Source organism: Saimiri boliviensis, chromosome 2 (genome assembly GCF_048565385.1).
Source record: "Saimiri boliviensis isolate mSaiBol1 chromosome 2, mSaiBol1.pri, whole genome shotgun sequence".
NCBI classification, from domain to species: Eukaryota; Metazoa; Chordata; class Mammalia; order Primates; family Cebidae; genus Saimiri; species Saimiri boliviensis.
Window position 1 is genome coordinate 33,122,331 of NC_133450.1, and position 10,633 is coordinate 33,132,963.

Sequence of the window (10,633 nt, forward strand, 5' to 3'; positions counted from 1 at the left end):
TAATGAATTTTACAATTCTCTTGCCTCTGAAGTCACGAGTAATGATTCTCCATCTGGATTGGTAAAGAACTCACAGCAAGAAAAATTACTGAAGTGTGAAAAACTCAGGACAGCATTCTTTTGCTGACCACTTACCACTTTTGCAGGTACGCAGCAGCCCACAGAAGGGCTTGCACCTGTGTGCCTGGGGAAGGTGGGGAGAATATTTCTTCTTTTAAACCTCCAAGGTCTGTATCTTTATTACTTTGATAGCTCCTGCCTTACTTTAGTTCACCATCACCTCTTGTCTGGATTATTAAGAAGTATTCCTTAATATGCATCCAATCCACTCTCCACACTGACATTTGAGTTCTCATTCTCCAATGTAAGCCTTCATTGACTAGCCAGTGCCTTTAGAATCAAGTCAAAATTCCTACATGCAGAAGAGCCCTAACAAATGGGGCCCAAGTGTCCCTTCCAGTCTCATCTGCCAGCACTGTCACATTGTATGCACAAGGCACAGTGTATTTGCTCCTCTTGGAAGAAAATCCCTCCCACTTCTGTGACTCTTTACCAGCTCCCCCATCTCTTCCAGCCAGAAAAAAGTGCCCATTCCCTTTCCTCTACTGGGAAAATCATACTCAACTTGCAGTACCTAGTTCAAATTTCAGTTGCTGTGTCCAATATGTTAGAAGCAGAACAGCAAAATGGGAAAGAGTAAGGATTCTGGACACTTGTGCTCTTCCATTGATCATGTTTGTAAGATTGAGTGACTTGTTTAACTTTCTTAAGTTTCTGTTTCCTTATATGTAAGTTGGTAATTTAATAGTAACTACTACATCAGGTTGTTGGGAGGATTAAATGTGATAATATTTCTAAACCACTTAAGTCTGTGCCTGGCAGTTCATAAGTACTTAATATGTAAACATTAACTATTATTCTAGTTTTGCTGACATTTTCTTCAACCCTATATTTTAGCTTAACTGACTTTAAGAAAATTAATTTAATCAATTTATTTTTGAGACAGGGTCTTGATATATTGCCCAGGCTGGGGTGCAGTGACTGTTCATAGGCACCATCTCATTACTGATCAGCATGGGAGTTTTGACAGAGGTTTCCAACCTGGGGCAGTTCACTCCTCCTCAGGCAACCTGAGGGTTCCCTGCTCACAAGGGGTCGCCATATTGATGCCAGACTTAGTGCAGACACCCAGTGGAGCTTCAGGCACTACAGCTGAGAACTCCTGGGCTCAAGCAATCCTCCCTTCAGTCAAGTAACTGGGACTACCGGCATGTACCACCACACTCAGTTAAAATGGCTTTTATACCTAGAATTATATTAGCTTGGGTGAATTGAATAACCAAGGTAACAGCATTACCAACTCTAGTTCATTTATTCTTTAATATTTACCACAGCTGTATGTCATGGAGTGTGGCTGAACAAGTTATATTGAACTGTCATGTGGCAGTGACCCTTGTAAGTATAACTCTATCAAGAACTATTAATCTAGGCTCAAGCTTTTTTATTTTGGGAATTCTGAGAGTCTTGTCAGGTATTTCTAGTGCTCTGCTTTAATAATGAGCAACATGAACATCACCAAATAACTTAAAGACTCTATCTGTTCTGTGAAAGGGCACAGCAACTCCTAAATGCCAAAGATGATGAAAAACCAAAGAAGGAAGTGGATTTTTTTTTTTTTTTTTTTTGAGTTGGAGTCTTGCTCTGTCACCCAGGCTGGCGTGCTGTGGTGCCATCTTGGTTCAATGCAACCTCAACCTCCCTGGTTCAAGCAGTTCTCCTGCTTCAGCCTCCCGAGTAGCTGGGATTATAGGCATATGCCACCATATTCAAGTGATTTTTTAAAAAATTTTTAGTAGAGATGGGATTTCAACATATTGGCCAGGCTGGTCTCAAACTCCTGACCTCAGGTGATCCACCTGCCTCGGCCTCCCAAAGTGTTGGGATTATAGGTGTGAGCCACAGTGCCCAGCCTAAAATCTTCTTTTAATCCTGATCTGTGAAATGACATTGAATCTTACTCTTGACCACCTACAGAAATGTAAAGAATTAGCTTACTTTATGTGTCAAAATCACATAAAGCCATACTCACATGGACAGACACTGGGAGGGAGAGGGTCACTTTCATCTGGCAGGAAATTGAACAAAACCCCAGAACTTATCTTCTTATTAATAAATATCTGGTAAATATTCTTATATGAATATACACTATACATGAGCCTATGAAAATAACGTATTTCTTTATGTCCACATACTGTAGGTTTAGAAATAAATGTAAATTTCAGGAAAACTCAACAGGAGATAATTTATTAGAGAATACAAACAACATAATCACCAGAAAGACAAGCCTGATATCAGGGTTACCAGGTGACCAATCCCAGGGGAAAGTAACATGAAAGCGAATTGGAATATAGAGTCATCCATATAGAGTCATACAATTAGCCAAATGCCTGGGCAGCGAGGTGTCGGAGAAGAAGTGGAATTGAACATGTTATTTTATGGTGGCTTAAGAAAATTTCCTACCAAGTCAGTAGAGAGATGATGAAGAGAAGGCAACTATTTGCTGACATGTTACTTCCTGTTTCCTGCCTTCTCCCTACCCACCTGTTTGTCTCCAACTAAAATTTTGTTAATCAAGTGTCAGCATCCACAGAATAATAAACCTTTTTTCAAATTTTTTTTAACATATTCTAACATTGCTTGCACATGAGAAGAATTTTCCAGATAAATGTATGTTTGTGTGTATGCGTGTGTGCATACACATTTGCTCTCCTGTGTACTAGGTTAAGGGAATGAGTGAGGATAGAGAGACAATAGCATTCCAAGTTTCCAGGTAGAACAACATCCAAAGACCCGGAGACATAAACATCTCCTACAGTCCAGGGATCTGTGAGAAGCTCATGTGGCAGGGGTTCAGTGTGTGCAGTGGTGATTTGGGGTTGAGAGATAATGCTGAAAAGTAGGTTGGGGCCCACTTACACTTCATGCCGTGGGCTGAAAATAGAGTCGGTAAAGCTTTTAGAGCAAGAAAACACTATTTATAGAAAAATTACCCTGGCAACAATGTTCAGGCAAGACGGAATGGGTATTGGGATGAAAAGAATAGCAGTGGAGATGCAAAGGAGAAGCCCGATTCAAGAGAGGTGCCTGAGAAGAATGGACAAGACTTGGCACTAGATTAGCGTGGAAGGTAAGGAAGAGGGAGTGGCAGTATTTCTAAGCTAAGATGAAGAATACAGGTAAGAGTGAATCTCTTGTACTCTGAAACAGAACAGCAAGTTGGGGCTATCCCGTATGCAGTTACAAATATGTTCCTGGGGCTCAGGAGAGAGTTCTAGATTAGGCTGCTTTGTGAGCCATGATAACATAGATGAAAACTGCAGCCACAGTGTGAATTAAATTATCCAGAGGAGGGGCGGTGAAAAGCAGGAAGACAGGAAAGATAGGAAGATCTGAGGATTAGAGGTCTTATAGGTAAAACAAAGGAAGAGAAGCCAGTGCAAGGAATAGAAAAGAAATAGTCTGAGAGGTGGCAAAAATACTAGTGGAGGGCAGTACTGTGAAGACCGAGAAAAGACAGTACTGAGAAGTTGGAGTGCCTAACACTGCCAGATTCTGTACCCAGCACTTAAAGGATGCATTGCCTTCTTAAGCACATATGATCATATAAGGCATGAAGCAAACCTAAACCAAATTTAAAGAATAGGTATTATGTAGAACACATTCCTTGAGACCAATGCAATTGAGTTAGAAGTTAACAGGCTGGATGGGGGTGGGTGGATCACCTGAGGCCAGGAGTTTGAGACCAGCCTGGCCAATATGGTGAAACCCCATCTCTACTAAAAATACAAAAAATTAGCTGAGCATGGTGGCGTGCACCTGTAATCCTAGCTACTGGGGAGGCTGAGGCAGGAGAATCACAATGGAGTGAGACTCTGTCTCAAAAAAAAAAATCAATAACAAAAAGAGATCAAGACCATCCTGGTCAACATGGTGAAACCCCGTCTCTACTAAAATACAAAAAATTAGCTGGGCATGGTGGCGCGTGTCTGTAATCCCAGCTACTCAGGAGGCTGAGGCAGGAGAATTGCCTGAACCCAGGATGCGGAGGTTGTGGTGAGCAGAGATCGCGCCATTGCACTCCAGCCTGGGTAACAAGAGCTTAACTCCATCTCAAAAGAAAACAAAAAACCGAAGATTAATTAATGTTCATCTCAATAAATTAGAAAAAGAAAACAGAATAAAACCAAAGGAAATAGAAAGAATAAAAGTATGAACAAAAATATGAACAGAAATAAGTGAAACAGAAAATATACAATAAATGAATTAATCAAGATAAATGTTCATTCTTTAAAAATAGAATCAAATTAGATAAATATTTGGTGACATTCATACATTAAAAAAAGAAGAAACAAATGTGATTAAAAAGGGTGACATGGGCATAGGTATAGCCCAGCTTAAAAGGACAATATGAGAATACGTTGAACTATTTTATTACTGATAAGGTCCCGGAGTTACTACTTTCTTCTCTGCATTTTTCTTCAGGAAACTGTCTAATCCTCTACCCATAGGTTCTTAAGTGTAAAGCAAGAACTTCCAACAGATGTCCAAGATATTGCGACAGTCACCTCCTTTTCAGGGTTTGCTGGGATTGTTTCTTCAGATACAGCAATTTGACTTTGAGCTCAATACCTGCTGTATTGATAGTCAAGGATCTTCCTTGGGATACTTCTCTTTGCTCTGCTCCAGAATTAACCAAGCATCTCAGGGGCATACTCACCCCGAAGCGTGTGGGGGTTGTTAAATCTCTTCTAATACCATACTGGAGTATGATTATCTAGTTTGTCTTTGTTATTGCTTTTTAATGCCTCTTGGAGTCTTACTTAAAGTTAGCTCTGTGTAATCTCATGAGCCCTTAACAACTAACCTGCAATGAGAGGAAAATCCACAAAGGTTCTTTGAGGGAAGATGATTCTGATTGGACCAAGCTTATTTGTACTCTTACGTTTAGGATTCTAGGGTTAAAGCTTAGTGATTCGATTTTTTTGGTTTATGATAACAGCCACTTCCTAAGGTGAACAGCTGCTTTCAAAATTACTGCCTCAGGTCAGGTTTTGGCATTTGCCTTAAGGGGTTATGAAATCACAGAAAAAATTGGTACCTTACCTCTCCCTGGACCACTGGGGCCAATCTCAGAGTTTCCAAGGTAACTTTTCCAGAAGAATTCCTCAGTATTTCTAAGGCAATTTTCTGCCCTGTCTTGTATAATGAAGTAGCTGGACTTTCCTTCACTAAATGAGAAGGAAAAACACCTCATACATTTGTCATCTGCTAAAATACTTTCCTGGTAGTGATCAAGGAGACCCAGGCATCTCAGATCAACTTCCCCTTTGACTATCACACTGCATTTCGATAGAAGAAAAGGCTGACCGACTGGCACCTCCTGTTTCACCTTCCTGTAGGTGGCAGGCTTGGTCTTGGGGAAACTCTCCGGAAGGCAGTATTTTTACTTAAAACAAGATCAGATCAGAAACTTTTTGATGTGTGAGTCCTAAAACTGTAAACTGGAATCCTTTCATATGTGATTCCTAAAACTTAACCTTTTCACATTTGAGTCCTAAAACTGTAAACTGGAACCCTTTCACATGTGATTCTTGAAACTAAACTGAAACTCTTTTCATAAGTGATTCCTGAAGCTGTAAACCAAGACCCTTTTCATATGTGATTTCTAAAGCTATGAACCTAAGATTATTCAGTTTACTGTTGTAATATCTAAAGTTTAGGCCTATATAAAGGCAGAACCTTCCTTTGTTAGATGAGCTGAATTTAGACAGATCATTTCCTCAGCTCCTGGCTGTAATAAACTTGGGTATTCGGTATTCAGATCTGTTTCCCACGGCTTTTCCTGCTACATTTTGACACCAAACAAAATATAACCATGTTGTTTTTGTTTAGAATATTAGTATAAATAAAGCTGATGTGCATTTTGCATTATTCTAACATCAGGAGAGATTTTAAGAATTTTCTTACAACGTCCCATAAATTAATCTCCATTAACAATCTCATATTTCATTTATTATTGAATTAATGAAGTTTATTATTTATCTGAGGGCTGCCATATCATCCATTCACTTATACATGAATTTGTTCATTCAACAAATATTTGTTGAACACCTACTACATAAAAAACACCCTGCAGGAGATTAAGTAGGTAACACTAGGCAAACACAGACATGACCATGTCCTCACAGAGTTTACAGTCTAGAGAATTTCTTTTTTAGAAAAGAGTCTGAATTCAGGCCCTGCATTATAGAGGTATTCCTACAAGGAAAGGCACACATTTCTATAGGTACAGAGTGGGATGACATGACCTGTGTAAATTTAGGATATTGGAGAGAATGTTAGAGAAAACAAAACATAGTAATGAGGATCATGGCGGCAGGTATTTAAAGGGAGCTTGTGTGAAGAAAATCTATTTATCTAGATGGTGATCCTATGGTGGAAGATGAGTATCCATGAGTATCATTTCATCTTTAACCAATCAGAAATCATTCCTACTTTCTTACTGAAGGTCTTTTTTTCTCTCTTTCACTTGCATTCTCACATTTACATTCCATCTAAGTCTCCAAATCATAAAGCTTCAAAAGGTCACACTCTATATAGGGGAGGCAGGTACACATTTTAACATATCCTGCAGAAAATAGGTTACATCAGTATTACTGATTTTATGGAGGAGATAATACATAGCAAAATTGTGTGTGTGTGTGTGTGTGTGTGTGTGTGTGTGTGTGTGTGTGTTTTAACTCAATAAAATCTTATTTCTTGCTTTGGATCCAGTTTAGGTCAGCAAGGTGTTTCAGCACCTGTGGTCAGTCATTCAGAGACCCCACTCCCAACCCCCACACACCACCACAACTTTTTTTTTTTTTTTTTTTTTTTTGAGACGGAGTTTCGCTCTTGTTATCCAGGCTGGAGTGCAATGGCACGATCTCAGCTCACCGCAACCTCCGCCTCCTGGGTTCAGGCAATTCTCCTGCCTCAGCCTCCTGAGTAGCTGGGATTACAGGCACGCGCCACCATGCCCAGCTGATTTTTTGTATTTTTAGTAGAGACGGGGTTTCACCATGTTGACCAGGATGGTCTCGATCTCTCGACCTCGTGATCCACCTGCCTCGGCCTCCCAAAGTGCTGGGATTACAGGCTTGAGCCACCGCGCCCGGCCTACCACCACAACTTTTAATTCATGATCTTAGGTTTTTCTGGCATCTAGCTGGTGAATACAGAGAGAGAAGGTGAATATAGCACCAGTGTTTTTCACTGCCTTGGCCTGGAGGTAATACTTATCACTTCCATTCACGGTCCTTTGATGAGAACTGGCTCTGTAGCTCCATCCAGGTGGAACAGGGGTGGAATATATAGTACAGCTGTATACCCAAGTAGATAATAAGTCTGGCGAGGAGCTAGCTCATCTGCTTCAGTCAGTCTCCTCATTTAAAAATGGGAGTAATAGCTGCTGCCTCACAAGGTTGTTTTGAGGGAACAAAGTGCTTAGCACAGTGCCTCATCCATAGTAAGTGGCTCAATAAGCACAGCAAAGACTTCAGACATCCATAAACAAATATCCACTCAGAATTAATGCCTTTGTGGCATTCTACTCTTTCAAATCTTTTAAGAGCTTCCCATTTTCTTTGAATAAAAAATAAGTTATTGACCAGACTCTCTAACATCTGGCTCCTGCCTTCATTCCCAGTCTCGTTTTTGCCCTCATTCATCCTTCACTCATATAATCCAGCTTACACTGGCCTTTCTATGGTTCTGAGACCACCCTGTTTCTCACTGTAGATTCCATGGTCCCCTCTGCCTGAAATGCTTGTGCCCCAGCTGTTCACATGAGTGATTCACTCTCATCTGCCAGGTCTCATCTCAGGTATCACTTCCTCAGAGGCCTGTCCTGACCGTCCTATCCAAAGTGGCTTCCTCCCTATCTCGTCTTCTCTTGTTTTTGTTGCCGCAATCTGTAATACTCTTCTTTTTAAATTTATATTTCTTTATTAATTGAAGCAATTAATATAAGAGAAATAGAGATGGGGTCTCACTATGTTGACGAGACTGGTCCCGAGCTCCTAGGTTCAAGGTATCCTTCCATCCTGGCCTCCCAAAGTGCTAGGATGACAGGTGTGAGGCTGTAATGTTCTTCTCTATTTGTTTACTCGTTCATGGTCTTTCTTTTCCATCAGAGCTGCTGGATCTTGGAAGCCAGGGGCTTTGTCTGTTTACTGACTTATCTTCTGAAATGAGAGCTGAGCAAACCATATAGTAGGCGTTAAATACTTGATGACCGACTGATGAATGAACAATTTTAAGATAAACTGGATATGTTCTCTTTGGGTCTCTCACATTATCTAACAACATACACTTCCCTATTATTATTTCCATATTCCCTTCTAGGTAGTGTTTTAGCTCTAGCCTTCCCTCTCAGCCAAGCTTCTTGAAAGCACAGTTTACACCCAATGCCACCTCCTTTCACTCCTGAACATATCTTCCTCTGGCTTCTGCCCCTTCCTACCATTCCACAGAAATTATTCGTGTTATGGGCATCCAATTTACCAAATCCAATGCCTGCTTCTTGGTGGTTACCTTACCTCACTTGTTTGCCTAATGCTGTTGAGTAGTCCTTCTTCTCGAAACTCTTCTGCTTTGACTTCATATTCCTAAAGATACCAGTGTATAGCAGTGGTTTTCAACTGGGAATAGTTTTGCTGGGAGGGGGTGCTATTGGCATCTAGTTGGTAGAAGCCAGGACTGCTACTAAACATACATTTGCCTTAGGCAAAGAATGATCTGGCCCAAAATATCCATAGTGCAAAGGCTAAGATACCCTGGTTAACAGGATGTTTTGCAGATACTTTATGAACAACATGGTCATGATCAGAAATAAATCACTACCTCTTTTCTCACCTACTCACTTATTACTTGTTATTCCTATTCTGATTAATGGCACTTGTCTTATAAACCAGTATCTTGAAAATCATTTTTAATTCTTCTCTCTCCATTATCAAGCCCATGTATTAGTCACGAATTCCCTTTTGATTCTATCACCTAAATATCTTTAATCCTTTCTTTCCCCTCAGCTACCACTGCCTTTTGCAAGAATCCCCTAAATGGACTCCCTGCTTTGAGTCTCACAAACACCTCCAACTCATCTTTCTAAAATGGAAGCTTGATCACATTTCTCCTATTGCCTACAAGATAAAGGTTTAGCTTCCAGGTCTTATTTATCATGCATACCATGTGTTTTATTATCTACAGATATGTGTTCTGTCACTATTCTTCCTAATCTCCTTCTAGCCTAAACAAAACACCAAGAAACAAAAAACTAGAAAAACAAAACAAAAACCTTGATGTATCTATCACACTTCTTTCTATTGGACATGATATTCCTCCGTTTTGTAATGTCCTCCCACTAGGGTCCCAACCAGGCCCTCCTGAAAATTTCCTTCCTGAAAAATTCTCTCAAATTCTACTCTGTGCATGCACATATTTCTGTTGGGACACCTATTTCACACGTACTATCTCAGGCAGAAAATCCCCAAACTGAAATGTATAGGCCATGTACTTTTATTCTACTGCGGTTTAAAAATTTTGAATTCCTTATCTATGAGCTTGAAAATCCCAATTAAATTCATGGTCTTTCCCTCTTGACCCTGCGTTGTGGTTAAATTCTTGGGGAGTCTTCACAGTACCTAAGTTTTGGAGAAGATGCAGGCACCCACCCTCATTTCTCCTTCAGATTTTGGTATCCTCTTCCCAGTATCTGTGTGTTGTTGGCACATTTTTCTATCGTTTTGCTTTTAGAGCCACACTGGAGCTTGAGAATCTGAGGCTTTCTGTAGTTTTCCCGTACACAGAATCATTCCTTCTTTGGAGTCCTGCTACCTACTCCAGACTACTTGGAATGCAGACATTTGCTATTACTCTGGGACCCAGGGGTATTCCCTTTCTCTTAATCTCATTAATATTTCACTTCAGAAGCATTTCCTGTCTTGTGAAATTTTTCTCAGAGGCTTCTTAAAGCGGTTTAGATTGCTAATGGATTTAGTCACATGGAAGCCAAGGACTTCCAAATTCTCTATGTTGAGTCCTGTCCCATCCCAATACCTGAGGCAGGGTGAAAAATATAAATGACCATCGTTCCTAAATCTAACAGCTCAATGTATACACCAGAGGAGCTTTAAAAATTGAGACGCTCCCACGCACCATTCTACAGCATCAGAATTTGTTTTTTTTTTAGCGATCACAGAAGATAAAGACAGAATTCTTCCTGTACTCTGTCTTCTAATTTTTTTTCCCAGTAATCCTCCCTCCCCTTCTTCTTCTTTGGCCCTTCCCTCCCCGCCCAGTCTTACTCAGCACACCTGCACTGGCCTTTCAGCGCCCCGCCCCGCCCCGCGTTTCCCGCTCCCCACGCTCCGTCCCGCCCCGCCCCGTCCCGCGTTTCCCACCCCGCCCCGCGTTTCCCACCCGGCCCCGCGTTTCCCACCTCCCAGCCGCTCTCCATTTCCGCCCCTCCTCTTCCGCTCGTATCTCCCAGCCCTCCCCCTCTCCTGCCCTCCCCGCCCCCTCTTCCGCTCTACGT

At 41.0% G+C, this 10,633-nt stretch overlaps 1 long non-coding RNA gene across 1 annotated transcript; it reads right to left on the minus strand.

The window, feature by feature from the left end:
- Positions 1-5,517: 5,517 nt before the first annotated feature.
- LOC141583512 (uncharacterized) lies at positions 5,518-10,578 on the minus strand. The gene is made up of 3 exons (XR_012516145.1): positions 10,538-10,578; positions 8,640-8,708; positions 5,518-8,297 (listed from the first exon to the last, which is right to left on the minus strand). It is a non-coding gene; the product is annotated as an uncharacterized LOC141583512 (long non-coding RNA).
- Positions 10,579-10,633: the final 55 nt, after the last annotated feature.